The sequence below is a fragment of the Bombina bombina genome, chromosome 1 (assembly GCF_027579735.1).
Source record: "Bombina bombina isolate aBomBom1 chromosome 1, aBomBom1.pri, whole genome shotgun sequence".
NCBI lineage: Eukaryota > Metazoa > Chordata > Amphibia > Anura > Bombinatoridae > Bombina > Bombina bombina.
Window position 1 is genome coordinate 1,252,113,956 of NC_069499.1, and position 17,788 is coordinate 1,252,131,743.

The window sequence follows — 17,788 nt, forward strand, 5'->3', positions numbered from 1 at the left end:
CCTCTCTCTCTCTCGCCTCTCTCGTCTCATCTCTTGCCCTCTTGCCCTCCTTGCCTCTCTCTCTCGCCTCTCTCTCCATCATCTCTTGCCCTCTTGCCCTCCTTGCCTCTCTCTCAATCTCTCCCCCTCTCTCTCTCGCCTCTCTCTCTCTCCCTCTCTCTCTCTCTCGCCTCTCTCTCCATCATCTCTTGCCCTCCTGCCCTCTCGTCCCTCTTCTCTCTTCCCTCTCTCTCTCTCTTTCTCTCCTCTCTCATACTGTGCCTACTCCCATCCTCAGTGCCAGTCCACCACTCCTATCTTGTGTAACATTAGTTTAAATTTTGTAAAAAAAAACTTTTACATCAGTCTTCTAGTGTTATTTAATTTTAGTATACAGGCCAGCCTGCCACTAGTGCCAAATCATATAACTTTTATGACTGTGAATCATCAGTCTGCTAGTGCAATTGAATTGCAGTTGCCTGCCTGCCAGCGTGTGTGCTAGGCCCACTTGCCAACTAGTGCCACCAATCATATTTGTTATAACAGTAGTGTAAATATTAAAAAAATATATTTATTGACTGAAAGATCAGTCTGCTAGTGTAATCTAATTGCAGTTGCCTGCCAGTGTGTGTGCCAGGCCCACTTGCTGCCAACTATTGCCACCAATCATATTTGTTATAACAGTTTTGAAAATATTTTAAATCAAAACTTTTTTGACTGTGAATCATCAGTCTGCTAGTGCAATTGAATTGCAGTTTCCTGCCTGCCAGCGTGTGTGCCAGGCCCACTAGCCAATTAGTGCCACCAATCATATTTGTTGTCACAGTACTTTTAATATTTAAAAAATAAACATTTTTGACTTTGAAACATCAGTCTTTTTTTGGTGTCAGACTCGCAGCATATACTGTGCCCACTTGCCCAGTGCTACCACTCATAATTTGTTTAATAGTATTGTAAGTGTACATTTTAAAAAAAAAATGACAGGCAGAGGCAGGCCACTCCACAGGTGCCGTCGTGGTCATGGTGCTGTGATACATAAAGACCCTACAAATATGCACATTGTTCAGAAGCCGGGTGCCAGGGGGGATGCGAAAAGTTCTGAGGAGGACCTAGTTGAATGGCTAACACAGGACACCAAATCTTCTACAGCTTCCGCTGCTAGTCCTCCTAACCTTGACGCACCATCCACATCCAGCTGTGCTTTGGGCACCTCTCAAGTGACCAGTGCCACTCACCCGCCTGTCGCCACTACCAACACTAGCACCACAGACGTTTCACTTGATCTGTCAGAGGAGTTATTTACACATCAGTTGGAAGAAATGAGTGATGCGCAACCATCATTGACAGAATGTAGATAACAGTGATGTCTCAGTCAGGCAGCATTACAGACATGGACGTACGGTGTGATGATGATGATATTGTACCCGCTGCTGCTTCCTTTGTTGATGTGTCAGATACAAGTGAAGCGGTTGATGTATCGGTGGATGTCACGTGGGTGCCTGCTAGAAGAGAAGAAGAGGGGGAAAGTTCAGATGGGGAGACAGAGAGGAGGAGGAGACGAGTTGGAAGCAGGGGGAGGTTGTCGCAAGGAGCCAGTGGCACAGTCAGCATGCATCGGCACCCGGGGTCAGCCAGACAGCACACCGACGCCAATCAACGCATGCTGTTGCCACCACCAGAATGCCATCATCGCAAAGCTCAGCAGTGTGGCATTTTTTTTGTGTGTCTGCCTCTGACTACAGTGATGCCATTTGCAACCTGTGCCAAAAGAAACTGAGTCGTGGGAAGTCCAACACCCACCTAGGTACAACTGCTTTGCGAAGGCACATGGTCTCACATCACAAACGCTGATGGGAAGAACACATGAGTAGAAGCAGCACACAAACTCAAAGCCACACTCCTCATCCTGCTCCAGCATCTTCAGCCCCCTCAACCACTGCTGTCCTCCTTGCCCCCTCTCAACCATCCTCCATTGAGTCTCTCTTATGTAGCAGTTCCTGGTCATCTGCCCACAGTCAGGTGTCTGTCAAGGACATGTTTGAGCGTAAGAAGCCAATTTCTCAGTCACCCCCTTGCCCAGCGTCTGACAGCTGGCTTGTCTGAACTCTTAGCCCGCCAGCTTTTACCATACAAGCTGGTGGAGTCTGATGCTTTCAAAAAAAATGTATCTATTGGGACACCGCAATGGAAGGTACCTGGCAGAAATTTATTTTCACAAAAGGCAATCCCAAACCTGTACTCAATTGTGCGAAAGGAAGTAATGGCATGTCTGATATCTGGTCTGCAAAGCATGGTCAGGGCAGGTATATCACCTACACTGCGCATTGGGTAAACCTGCTGTCTGACAAGCATGGAATGCATGGCTCTGCAGAGGAGTTGGTGACACCGCCACGACTTGCAGGCAGGCCTGCTGCTACCTCCTCTACTCCTCCTACTCCATCCTCTTCCATAACCTCTTCCTTGGCTGAGTCCTCTTCTGCTTCTGCATCTTGCTCCATATCAACGGCCCCCCCCCAGCTCCCCAGGTACTATTCAACATCCCGGATACGGCAGTGTCACGCCGTCTTGGGGTTGACTTGCCTGAAAGCGGAGAGTCACACCGCACCAGCACTCCTGACCACCCTGAACACACAGGTGGATCAGTGGCTGACTCCGCACCAACTGGAGATTGGCAAGGTTGTTTCTGACAATGGAAGTAATTTGGTGGCGGCATTGAAATTGGGCAAGTTGACACGTGTGCCGTGCATGGCACATGTGTGTAATCTGATTGTACAACGCTTTGTGCATAAGTACCCAGGCTTACAGGATGTCCTGAAGCAGGCCAGGAAGGTGTGTGGCCATTTCAGGCATTCCTACATGGCCATGGCGCACTTTTCCGATATGCAGCGTCGAAACAACCTGTCAGTGAGGCGCTTGATTTGCGACAGCCCGACATGGTGGAATTCAACACTCCTAATGTTCGACCGCCTGCTCCAACAAGAAAAAGCTGTTAATGAGTATTTGTATGACCGGGGTGCTAGGACAGCCTCTGGGGAGCTGGGGATTTTTTTGCCAAATTACTGGACGCTTATGCGCAATGCCTGTAGGCTCATGCGTCTTTTTGAGGAGGTGACAAACCTTGTTAGTCGCACCGAAGGCACCATCAGCGACATCATAGCATTTTTCTTCCTAGAACGTGCCCTGCGAAGAGTGCTGGATCTGGCCGTAGCTGAGCGTGAAGAAGAAGAGTTGTGGTGTCCATCACCACCAGAAACAGCCTTATCAGCATCGCTTGCTGGACCTGCGGCAACGCAGGAAGAGGATTGTGAGGAAGAGGAGTCAGAGGAGGAATGTGGCTTTGAAGAAGAGGAGGAGGAGGAAGACCAAGCACAACAGGCATCCCAGGGTGCTCGTTGTTGTCCCATATCTGGTACCCGTGGTGTTGTACGTGGCTGGGGGAAGTAGATACCCTCAGTGACATCAGTGAGGACGAGGAACGGGACATGATTAGCTCGGCATCCAACCTTTTGCAAATGGGTTCTTTCATGCTGTCGTGCCTGTTGAGGGACCCTCGTATAAAAAAGATGAAGGAAAACGACCTGTACTGGGTGTCCACGCTACTAGACCCCCGGTATAAGCATAAAGTGCCTGAAATGTTACCAAATTCCCGCAAGTCGGAAAGGATGGAGCATTTAAAAAATAAATTTAAAACTACACAGCGTAAAAGGGTGATGTCACAGCACAACGGGAATCTAACAGGGGAAGAGATGAAAGTAATCCTCCTCCTCCCACGGCGGCAAGGACAGGATGCTTTCCTGACGTGTTGTTGATGGAGGACATGCGGACCTTTTTAAACTCCTATGCATCGCCAGAGCCTTTTGGGATCCAGCCTCAGAGAGACTCAACCGACAGGTAGCAGACTACCTAGCATTAACTGCGGATCTCGACACTCTGAGGAGCGATGGACCCCTTGACTACTGGGTGTGCAGGCTTGACCTGTGGCCTGAGCTATCCCAATTTCCAATTGAACTTCTGGCCTGCCCCGCTTCAAGTGTCCTGTCAGAAAGGACCTTCAGTGCAGCAGGAGGTTTTGTCACTGAGAAGAGAAGTCACCTAGGTCAAAAAAGTCTTAATTATCTCACCTTTATTAAAATGAATGAGGGATGGATCCCGAAGGCACTGACATTGGGCGATACATTTGAGTAAAAAAGGCCTGATGATGAGATGAGCTGCCTTGGGCTACAAATGGTACACACACTGGCTTTTTTTTTTCTTAGAATACAGGATGACTTGCTTGACTTATCCGCCAACAACTAGTGTTCAAGCCGCAAGGTTTTAGGGCACTTTCTAACTGTTTTAAAACATCAATTTTTCTGGCTGCTGCTGCAGCAGGGGCTGCAACAATACCGAATTTTTAAGGCATTTGTACATGCCTAATTTTTCTGGCCTCTGCTGCTGCACTGTGGCTACAAAACTCAAAGCAAAAAAAGGCACATAACGGTGATTAAACTGTTAAGAATAGTACTACTACAAACCACTCATATCTGGTGGCACAGTACATTGCAGGCGCAGTGCCCCAAATTTGAAGTAGGAGGATCGACCAAGCATCTTTTTCTATCTCAAGGTTCTGAAAAATTATCTTCGGGTTCCATCGATGCCATACCTGTACTCTATTGTGCAAAAGGATTGCATATGTGGTGTTTCATGCTGTTGTGCCTGTTTTGGGTCGTGGGCCATCGTATAAAAAGGCTGAAGAACGACCTGTACTGGGTGTCCAAGCACGTTTTTTGTTCAATATTCCCGGTTCCTCTAAATTATCTCTGGGTTCCTCAAATCAATGCCATACCTGTACTCTATTGTGCAAAAGGATGGAATATGTGGTGTACTTCCGGGCTACACAGGGCAGGAGGTCAATCAGGCAGCATGCACCGTTAAGTGAAGAGATGTAAGTTTACAATAAAGGAGGACTTCCTTGAGGCTTTCAAAATAAAAGATAGAAATTTATTGGGAGATGACAACCCTTTCAAACAGCATTTTGTTTATTATGGCCGCTATATTGACCACCTGTTGGTGGTGTGGAATGGAGATGAAAACTCTATTGTGAACTTCCTTAGACACATTAATCTCAATCATATGAATTTGAAATTTACAGCAGAATGCAATAAAAACACCATTAAATTCTTGGACCTTGAGTTGGTAGTAGATCCCAATACTAACAAGGTAAATACGTCAGTTTATAGAAAACCCACAGGTGAGAACACTATACTCAACTTTAGGTCATGTCATCCTTGCCATGTAAAAAAGGCCATACCCAAAGGGCAATATATAAGAACCAAACGTATCTGTTCTGATACAATAAATTATGAAAATCAGTGCAAAATACTGGAACAGAGATTACTTGACAGGGGGTACCCTGAAAGTCTATTATAAAGAACTAAAAAAGTGGTAGATCAAATACCAAGGGATAATCTTTTATAGTATAAAAGAAAAAATCAACGGCTAAATGACAAGCAAAATAACAAAGTAGTTTTCAGTACTCCCTACAGTCTTGAATTTAACAAAATTTGCAATATCATTAAAGAAAGTCTGCCAATATTAGCAGTAGACTCAGGTTTAGAAAAAGTGGCCAGTGAAGGCTGCAGATTTGTAGCCAGAAAAGGCAAAACAATTGGAAATATGATTGCCCCTTCTGAACTTCCTAGCTCTTATAATAAAACTTGGCTTCCAACCAAACTTGGGTTCTTTAAATGTAAAGCACAAAGGTGCAAAACTTGCAACCATGTAAAAGAAGGTTCAAAATTCAAATCAACCATCACTGATTTTGAATATATTAGATTTAAACTAAATTGTAGATCAACCCATGTCATTTACCTTTTGACCTGTAGGGGGTGCCAGATCCAATACGTAAGTAGAACTAAACGTTTACTGAAGGATAGGGCACTAGAACATGTGAGAGATATTGAAGACCCAGACATAAACACCCCAGTTTCAAGGCATTTTAAAAGCATGCACCAGAGTGATGCTACATTGATGTCTATTCAGGCTATTGACCATGTCCCTAAAAACAGACGTGAAGGGGACAGGGAATATAAATTGAGCTATAAGGAAGCAAAATGGATCTTCCTATTAAACACCAGACACCCGAAGGGTATTAACAAGGAACGCGATGTCAATCTATTTATCTAAACATCTCCTTTATCCCATCCAACATGTGTGTATATATATATATATAAAAATATTTCATGTAACTTTCTCAGGCCCCAAATATAGATTGTCCCTTTAAGTTCTTAAAATTAAATTAAAATTAAAGCTTATTTTAGCACTGTTAAGGGAATTTCTACTCAGAAATATTCAAAGTCTAAAATTATATTCTATCTGAGTAACATGAATTATTACAGTTGAGGGTCTTTCTTATTCCCCATCATGCAACAATGAGCCTTGTGTACCTAGTGTTTAATAGCAGAGACAGGAAAGGGTTAACCTGATTGTTCTTAACTATGTAAGGTCCCTTTAGAGGCCAGAAACACAGCTCTCATACAGCAGTGATCAAGCGTGTCTATACACTCGAAACATGTCTGCGGTTTGCTCAGCTGTGACCCCGACCTTTTGCTAAAGGGAGCGTTTGCTCAGAAATTTATTGGGACATCAGTAAAAACAAATTCAATCTTTTATTTTGGATGCCTCAAGGAAGTCCTCCTTTATTGTAAACTTACATCTCTTCACTTAACGGTGCATGCTGCCTGATTGACCTCCTGCCCTGTGTAGCCTGGAAGTACACTGTGGATTTACTGTTTTCCTTGTGCGCCGGAAAACGGAGGCGCGTCTATCTTGGCTCCAGGAACGCCGGTCTCTGAAAAGAAGAAAGTAACTAGTGCCTGCTGAAGATCACCCTACAAGTAAAGCACGAGCCCCAGCAGTCGGTAAGCGCCACTTTCTATGTTCTATCATCTTATAAAAAGGCTGAAGGATAACGACCTGTATTGGGGGTCCAAGAACGTTTTTGTTCAATATTCCAGTTCCTCTAAATTATCTCCGGGTTCCTCAAATCAATTCCATACCTGTACTCTATTGTGCAAAAGGATGGCATATGTGGTGTTTCATGCTGTTGTGCCTGTTGAGGGTCGTGGGCCATCTTATAAAAAGGCTGAAGGATAACGACCTGTACTGGGTGTCTGAGCACGTTTTTTGTTCAATATTCCCGGTTCCACTAAATTATCTCCGGGTTCCTCAAATCAATTCCATACCTATACTTGATTGTGCAAAAGGGTGGCATATGTGGTGTTTCATGCTGTTGTGCCTGTTGAGGGTCGTGGGCCATCATCTAAAAAGGCTGAAGAAGGACCTGTACTGGGTGTCCAAGCACATTTTTTGTTCAATATTCCCTGTTCCTCTAAATTATCTTCGGGTTCCTCAAATAAATGCCATACCTGTACTAGATTGTTCAAAAGGGTGGCATATGTGGTGTTTCATGCTGTTGTGCGTGTTGAGGGTCATGGGCCATTGTATAAAACGGCTGAAGGAGAATGACCTGTACTGCCTTTTTGCTCCTTTTAGGCAGGCCAGCTCTTTGCATACAGGCCCACAGACTCTGTAACAGATGCCTCTTTTAGGGAGAGGTGCAGCCATAATGCAGGGTCAGAACCTCTGACTGTAACTGGTATACTTGATTGTGCAAAAGGAAGTAACCTTACCATGGTTCCCTGACCGCACGTCTTGTTATATTTTTGTGAGGGTTATCATGCAGGCCATATAGACCAGTAACAGGGATGAAAGTGCTAAGAATAGTACTACTTTACACAACCTAGTTAGCCATGGGTCCAAGTCCAAGACCGCATTTCTTGTCGTTTTATTTGGTCCGGCTAATCATGCAGGCCATATAGACCTCCCACCATTAGGGGATGTAACAGAAAAGTACTACTAATAAGAAAAGTACTACTTAAAACAACCTAGTTACCATGGGTCCCAGAACGCATGTCTTGTTATATTTTGTCAGGATAATCAGGCAGGACATATAGACCTCCCCCGTTAGGGGGAATAACAGGGATTAAAGTGCTAAGAATAGTACTACTTAACACAACCTAGTTGCCATGGGTCCCAGACCGCCTGTTTAATTATTATACTTTGTCAGGGTAATTCTATATCTAACAAATCTATCTATCTTCTATCGATTCTATCTAACTAAAATATAAAAATTTTGAGGGAGCTATTATCTAGATATATGAAAAACTGATTAAAAATGCATTTATTATAACATACACATATAATAGGGTACCCTATACACATTAAAACCAATAAAAACAATAGAGTAAGTTAGTCATCAAAAGTAAGAGGACATAACCAATATAAAATAAAAATATTAATTGTGGTGATTCAAAAAGTTCCAAGTGATAAAGAATGTCCTAGAGGATTATAATATCCTTATCAAGTGTCCTATAAAATGTCTTGTCCTGTGTGTTCAAGTAGGTCCTGGTATGAATGATCAAAAAATATGTCCAAAGTTCCAGATAGTATAATAATAATAATAATAATAATAATAATAATAATAATAATAATAATAATAATAATAATAATAATAATAATAATAATCACATTATGTAAACATAATTGGAAATTTATTTTTATTTATGCAAATTATGACACTTAGTGAAGTCTCCCTAAGTGTGATGTGGGAATCCAGACGTGGACCCATTGTTCAGTGTGCCTAGAGGGATATGGCTGCACCTCACTGACAAGGCCCACAATATGCCGAAACGTACGTCTGGGGTTTTGCTGTTTCTCTCGTTCAGAGAGGGATTGCCTGGTATTTCGGGGCTGGACTGTACTAATATGCTTCAGGAAAGTTCTTCTCTGTGAAAGGCACATGTTGGGCAAAAAGAGGCTGTTTCTTGGGAGGTAACTAGCCATAGAACAAGCTATTATGCTATTGTTCGTTCCCAGGTTGAGCACTTCTCTCTTTTTACTTAATTGGAAATAGGCTTACCCTATATTTAGACTCGAGCAGTGACTACTTCTAATGTATATGACGTGTTTTGGCCCCAAACCGGGCCTTTCTCAAGATCATGATCTTGAGAGAGGCCTGGTTTGGTGCCAACACGTCAATATATACATTGGAAGTAGTCACTGCTAGAGTCTAAATATATAGGGTAAGCCTATTTCCAATTAAGTTTACATTTGAATTAGCGTTATTGCACATGTGATTTTTGTTTTCACAGATACCACTTTCTACTGTATCCATTTGATTTTTGATGAACCATTTTGGATTTTTTCCCCCAAAATCTTTCACATTATACACTTCATTTTTATTTTTTATTTTTATAATGTGGAACTTTGGACATATTTTTTTATATTTTTTGATTATTCATACCAGGACCTACTTGGACACAGGACATTTTATAGGACACTTGATAAGGATATTATAATCCTTTAGGACATTCTTTATCACTTGGAACTTTTTGAATCACCACAATTAATATTTTAATTTTATATTGGTTATGTCCTCTTACTTTTGATAACTAACTTACTCTATTGTTTTTATTGGTTTTAATGTGTATAGGGTACCCTATTATATGTGTATGTTACAATAAATGCATTTTTAATCAGTTTTTCATATATCTAGATACTTTATCCTACGTTTGGCGCCCCCTCCTATCTATATATCTATATAGAAGAAGGGCACTCTCAGGATTTATTTAGAAGATGAATAATTTCTTTATTTAGTAGAATCACTAATACATGGTTGTTTCGGCCCTCAGTTGGGCTTTCCTCAGGACAAATATAATCTTTCAACTGCCGAGTAGCAGAGATCTCAGATCCAGGACAAACGAGTCCAGGACAAAACGAGTAGAATGTGTATATATATATGTATATATGTATGTGTGTATATATATATATGTATGTATATATATATGTATGTATATATATATGTATGTATATATATGTATATATATATATATATATGTATATATATATGTATGTATATATATATATATATATATATATATATATATATATATATATGTATATATATATATATATATGTATATATATATATATGTATATATATATATATATATATATGTATATATGTATATATATATATATGTATATATGTATATATATATATATGTATATATGTATATATATATATATGTATATATGTATATATATATGTATATATGTATATATATATATATGTATATATATATATATATATATATATATATATATGTATATATATATATATATATATAATATTTTTTTTTTTTTTTTCCTCTGTTGCCCCCTCTGCTTTGAGGAGGCACATGGTCAATTATAATATATCTTAGATCTGACACAGAATGATGCATCAAAAAGTGCAGTGTATTGCAGACCGGTGGTTAGCCGAATGATGCATCAAAAAGTGCAGTGTATTGCAGACCGGTGGTTAGCCATACATGTACAGAGGTCATCTTGAGTCTTCCCTATTTAAAATTCCCCACAGTGCCAGTGCAGCATATACACTATGTATTTCGCTGTGTATGTCGCCCTCCATCTAATGGTATATCGTTTATTTTTCTATGGGTGCACAAAATACTTGCTCTGTGCTAGACCCCCACATGTTGTGCATCCACTACAATGATAGCAACCATTCCTGTTAGTACCCAACCATGTTTTAGTTACATAGCTTGGTTTATAATCTGCATTAGCATGCCCTTTAGTGACCTGCCCTCCTGTAACCTACTATGGGGCTTTCTAGGGACTCAAAAGACAAACTCTTATCCAATTGCAAAATGCCTTAATGCTCCCATAGGACATCTGGAAACACTAATTTATCTGGTGTAAATTGTTGATAATACTAGTATGTATGTATATAACTTTTTATATAGAAAACTATATAAATTTAAAAAAATATATATTTTACAAACTAAATCCTACCACTGTTGGCTTAAAAGCCTTTTTGAGAAAAAAAAAAAATCTTAACCTCTTCCTGCCGGTACTTGTTACATCGGAAAAAATTTCTGATTTAAACAAATAAGTAAAAATATACATCATGTGATCGTACATGCGGATGCATGATTTCAGTGATGGAATAGCAAGGGGCAGTGCCTGTGATGCTAGGCATGTCCTCCAGACTGCAATCTCAGTTAGGAAGCCGCATGGCTTCAGGGCAGTAGAAAGCCTAGGACACTCCATGCCTTCCTAACAGGGCTAAAGCCCAGCATGGAATGTCCTAACGGCAGGAAGGAATTACCATTTTTGCTAAAGATATATAGATGATTCATATAGAGAATACAAATTTAAACATTGCAATTTACTTCTATTATTTATTTTGCTTCAATTATTAGATATCCTTAGTTGAAGAAAAAGCAATGCATATGGGTGAAATTAGATAATAGAAGTAAATTAGAAAGATGTTTAAAATTGCATTCTCTTCCTAAATCATTAAAGAAAAAAAATGTGGGTTTCATGTCCCTTTAAATATGTGCTCTGTAGTTGATTACAGTTCCTGTGAAGCCTGGGTTTACCTTGGCAACAAACTAGTCTCTGCAACAAGGGCAGCTGAAACTTTCATTATTTACATTTATCCCTACAAGTTGTGTTTAATTGACTAAATAAATTGTCCCTTAAAACTTGCCTCATTTCTGCTAAAGTAGTCAGAGAACTGCTGGTTTATATGGTGTACACAACATATTGTGCAAAGCCAGTGGTTCCTGGTATCTGAGCAACTATGGACATTTACTACAGCTAGCTAGGGAGAGTTCATAACAGGAAATGACATCACAGGAAAGTTCTTTCAATTTTAACAACTTTAGCTGCAAAAATGTAATACATATATTTTGCAAAAATATTATTTAACCTATTTTTTTCAAATACTGTAATTTTTCTAACTTCAGTCTCTCTTTTAGGAATATGTAGAAACAAGTTTAAGACAAAGGAGAAGCAAATAATTTTCAGACCATGCACAAAATTAGATGAAAAATAAATAAATGCAGTGTTCCACACCCAATGCGAGTCATCAAACTTTTAACAAAAACATAAGTAACTAAAAAGCAAGCATAACTCACGATATACTGAAAACCTTCATAGCTGTTATTTTTAAATCCTTGGGGAAAAATCTTCTTTCTTACATATTTAAACTTTACATGTTCCATTAGTAATGCTGACATTTTATAAAGTTTGTGTCGTGTCTTTGTGTAAATTTCATTTTAGGATGTACCCTATTAAGTTAACCTCATCCATCATTTTCATTTGGTTTTCTGCTCTCAGAATATGTTCTTTATGGTCCAATGTAGAATAAAACCTAATGAAAATGATGGATGATGTTAAGATGACATATACTACAATTAAATTTAGCCCACTAAAATATTGGATTTTTCTAGATTGTGGATTGATAGAAATAGTATATTCCAATCTTTATATCACAATCTTTAATCACAAATAAGAAACGTATATTAAAACTCTTGATTGATGATAAAAAGGGAATTAACACAAATCTCAGGATGAAGCTTTCATTAAAGTGATTAACCATTCTGTACATAGGATAACATTAAACAAGACACAGATCATTTAACCCCCTTAACGACACACGTCGTACAGGGTATATCATGCACAAACTGGTTGTTAAAGACCAACGACGTACCTTGTACGTCGTCAGGGGTTTAAAGCGGCTGGAAGCGATCCTAATCGCAACCAGCCACTTTCAAGGTATTGCCGTGATGCCTCAATATTGAGGCATAACTGCAATACCTTTTAATCAAACACTGATGCAGAGAGAGCCACTCTGTGACCATTTCTGCATTGGCCAGCGATGGTGCCGACTACACTGCTGATGGTTGGTGGGTGGGAGCAGAGGAAGGGAGGCGGGTGGGCGGCCCATTGCTGGATCACTTCCGGCCAGCAGTGTCCGATTAGTTCCCGGTGCGTGCGGGAGCGCACGCGAGGGGTGTGTGCGCGCGCATCTGCACTAATATGTGCATTTTTATTGAAGTCTTGGTGGGAGTGGGTGGTGAGAGAGGGAGGGGGAATTTATACTTTAAAAAAGGGATCTCGGAGAGGGGGGCAGCTACACTACAGAAAAATAAATAATAAATATATAAAAAAAGGGTACATTATTTTGAAAAGTGGGCACCGAATAGTGAAAGGGGGGAGGGTTAGCGAGCTGTTTGGGGGGGGGCGGCTCAAGGAGGTTGAGCCTGCAGAAAATATATAATTTTAAAAAAAAATGTATTTAAAAAAAAAAAAACACTTTATGCTGGCAGACTTTCTGCCAGTACTTAAGATGGCGGGGACATTTGTGGGGTGGGGGAGGGAAGAGAGTGGTTTGGTAGGGATCAGGGGCTGGGATGTGTCAGGTGGGACGCTGATCTCTACACTAAAGCTAAAATTAACCCTTCAAGCTCCCTACAAGCTACCTAATTAACTCAGTCACTGTTGGGCATAATACAAGTGTGGTGCTCAGTGGCATTTAGTGGCCTTCTAATTACCAAAAAGAAATGCTAAAGCCATATCTGTCTGCTATTTCTGAACAAAGGGCATCCCAGAGAAGCATTTACAACCATTTGTGCCATAATTGAACAAGCCATTTAGGTTCTTACTGAAATAATTTACAAAGTTAGTGAAAAAGTGAACGATTTAAAAAAAAAAAAAAAGAGTAGCAAAGTGCTACTTGTACTTTTATTGCCCTATAACTTGCAAAAAAAACAAAGAACATGTAAACATTGGGTATTTCTAAACTCAGTACAACATTTAGAAACTATTTAGCATGGTGGTTTTTTGGTGTTTGTTGACGTGTAACATATTTTGGGGGTCAAAGTTAGAAAAAGTGAGGTTTTCTTTCATGTAATTAGCAAGAGTCCATGAGCTAGTGACGTATGGGATATACATTCCTACCAGGAGGGGCAAAGTTTCCCAAACCTCAAAATGCCTATAAATACACCCCTCACCACACCCACAAATCAGTTTTACAAACTTTGCCTCCTATGGAGGTGGTGAAGTAAGTTTGTGCTAGATTCTACGTTGATATGCGCTCCGCAGCAGGTTGGAGCCCGGTTTTCCTCTCAGCGTGCAGTGAATGTCAGAGGGATGTGAGGAGAGTATTGCCTATTTGAATGCAGTGATCTCCTTCTACGGGGTCTATTTCATAGGTTCTCTGTTATCGGTCGTAGAGATTCATCTCTTACCTCCCTTTTCAGATCGACGATATACTCTTATATATACCATTTCCTCTACTGATTCTCATTTCAATACTGGTTTGGTTTTCTACTACATGTAGATGAGTGTCCTGGGGTAAGTAAGTCTTATTTTCTGTGACACTCTAATCTATGGTTGGGCACTTTATTTATAAAGTTCTAAATATATGTATTCAAACATTTATTTGCCTTGACTCAGGATGTTCAACGTTCCTTATTTCAGACAGTCAGTTTCATATTTGGGATAATGCATATGAATAAATCATTTTTCTTCTGTTAAGTGTGATCAGTCCACGGGTCATCATTACTTCTGAGATATTACTCCTCCCCAACAGGAAGTGCAAGAGGATTCACCCAGCAGAGTTGCATATAGCCCCTCCCCTCTACGTCACCCCCAGTCATTCTCTTGCACCCAACGACTAGATAGGATGTGTGAGAGGACTATGGTGATTTTATTTAGTTTATTTCTTCAATCAAAAGTTTGTTATTTTTTAATAGCACCGGAGTGTGTTATTCCTTCTCTGGTAGAGTTTGAAGAAGAATCTACCAGAGTTTTTACTATGATTTTAGCCGGAGTTGTTAAGATCATATTGCTGTTTCTCGGCCATCTGAGGAGAGGTAAACTTCAGATCAGGGGACAGCGGGCAGTTTATTCTGCAAAAAGGTATGTAGCAGTTTTTATTTTCTAACAATGGAATTGCTGAGAAAATCCTGCCATACCGACATTATATCATGTATGTATAATTTACATTTTAGTATTCTGGGGAATGGTACTTCACTGGAATTACTCTGTGTATATAAGATTTTAGCCTAATAGAAATACAACAGGCTTTTTAATAATTCTTAATTATGTTAAACGTTTTTGCTGGAATGTAAAATCGTTTTCATTTTCTGAGGTACTGGGTGAATAAAATGTTTGGGCACTATTTTTCCACTTGGCAGTTGCTGGATCTAATTAGGACAGTTTTTAATCTCTCTCACTGTTGTGTGTGAGGGGGTGGGACCTTTTTTGGCGCTTTTGCTACGCATCAAAAATTTCAGTCAAAAGCTCATTGTTTTTTCCTGCATGTTCCGGTTTATCTCTACAGAACCCAGGGATCTTCAAAGCTAATTTGAGGGAAGTAATCTAACAGAGCTGTAAGATTGTAGTTGACTCTGATAAAAAAAAAAAAAAACGTTTATTCTTTAACTTTTTTATGCCTCAGGGTTAGTTATTTCTTGCTACTGGGTACAAGCCTTTACTAAGTTGCATTTTGTTTTACAAAGCTGATTGATTTCATCTGTTATATATATTCAGTGCTTTTCAAGCACAGTTCGTTTTTTTCATTGTATTTTACTTGTATAGTATTTCCAATTTGCAAGTTTATTTGCTAGTTTGTTAAACATGTCTGATTCAGAAGATGAGACCTGTACTATTTGTACTAAAGCCAAGGTGGAGCCCAATAGAAATTTATGTACTATCTGTATTGATGCTACATTAAATAAAAGTCAATCTGTACAAATTGAACAAATTTCACCAAACAACGAGGGGAGAGTTATGCCGACTAACTCGCCTCACGTGACAGTACCTGCATCTCCCGCTCGGGACGTGCGCGATATGGCGACGCCAAGTACATCTGGGCGGCCATTACAAATAACATTACAAGATATGGCTACTGTTATGACTGAGGTTTTGGCTAAATTACCAGAACTAAGGGGCAAGCGTGATCACTCTGGAGTGAGAACAGAGTGCGCTGATAATGTTAGGGCCATGTCAGATACTGCGTCACAACTTGCAGAACATGAGGACGGAGAGCTTCATTCTGCGGCTGGCGGTTCTGATCCAAATAGATTGGATTCAGATATTTCAAATTTAAGCTGGAAAACCTCCGTGTTTTACTAGGGGAGGTGTTAGCGGCCCTGAATGATTGTAACACAGTTGCAATACCCGAGAAAATGTGTAGGTTGGATAAATATTTTGCTGTACCAACAAGTACTGACGTTTTTCCTATACCTAAAAGACTAACTGAAATTATTACTAAGGAGTGGGATAGACCCGGTGTGCCGTTCTCACCCCCTCCAATATTTAGAAAGATGTTTCCAATAGACACCACCACACGGGATTTATGGCAAATGGTCCCTAAGGTGGAGGGAGCAGTTTCTACTTTAGCTAAACGTACCACTATCCCGGTAGAGGATAGCTGTGCCTTTTCAGATCCAATGGATAAAAAATTAGAGGGTTACCTTAAGAAAATGTTTGTTCAACAAGGTTTTATATTGCAACCCCTTGCATGCATTGCGCCGATCACGGCTGCAGCGGCATTCTGGATTGAGTCTCTAGAAGAGAATCTTGGTTCAGCTACGCTGGACGACATTTCAGACAGGCTTAAAGTACTTAAGCTATCTAATTCATTCATTTCGGAAGCCGTAGTACATTTAATTAAACTTACGGCTAAGAATTCCGGATTCGCCATTCAAGCGCGCAGAGCACTGTGGCTAAAATCCTGGTCAGCTGATGTAATTTCTAAGTCCAAATTACTTAATATACCTTTCAAGGGACAGACCTTATTTGGGCCTGGTTTGAAAGAAATTATCGCTGACATTACAGGAGGTAAGGGCCACGCCCTACCTCAAGACAAAGCCAAACCTAAGGCTAGACAGTCTAATTTTCGTTCCTTTCGGAATTTCAAAGCAGGAGCAGCATCATCTTCCACTACTCCAAAACAAGAAGGATCTGGTGCTCGCTACAGACAAGGCTGGAGACCTAACCAGTCCTGGAACAAGGGCAAGCAGGCCAGGAAGCCTGCAGCTGCCACTAAAACAGCATGAATTGAGGGCCCCCGATCCGGGATCGGATCTAGTGGGGGGCAGACTTTCTCTCTTCGCCCAGGCTTGGGCAAGAGATGTCCAGGATCCCTGGGCGCTAGAGATAATATCTCAGGGATACCTTCTGGACTTCAAACACTCTCCTCCAAGAGAGAGATTTCATCTGTCAAGGTTGTCGACAAACCAAACAAAGAAAGAAGCGTTTCTACGCTGCATACAAGAACTATTGTTAATGGGAGTAATCCATCCAGTTCCACGGTCGGAACAGGGACAAGGGTTTTACTCAAATCTGTTTGTGGTTCCCAAAAAAGAGGGAACTTTCAGACCAATACTGGATTTAAAGATCCTAAACAAATTCCTAAGAGTTCCATCATTCAAAATGGAGACTATCCGGACAATTTTACCCATGATCCAAGAAGGTCAGTACATGACCACAGTGGACTTAAAGGACGCTTACCTTCACATACCGATTCACAAAGATCATTATCGGTATCTAAGGTTTGCCTTTCTAGACAGGCATTACCAGTTTGTGGCTCTTCCATTTGGATTGGCTACAGCTCCAAGAATCTTCACAAAGGTTCTAGGTGCTCTTCTGGCGGTACTAAGACCGCGGGGAATTTCGGTAGCTCCTTACCTAGACGACATTCTGATACAAGCTTCAAGCTTTCAAACTGCCAAGTCTCATACAGAGTTTAGTACTGGCATTTCTAAGGTCACATGGATGGAAGGTGAACGAAAAGAAAAGTTCACTCGTTCCACTTACAAGAGTTCCCTTCCTGGGGACTCTTATAGATTCTGTAGAAATGAAGATTTACCTGACAGAAGACAGGTTAACAAGACTTCAAAGTGCTTGCCGC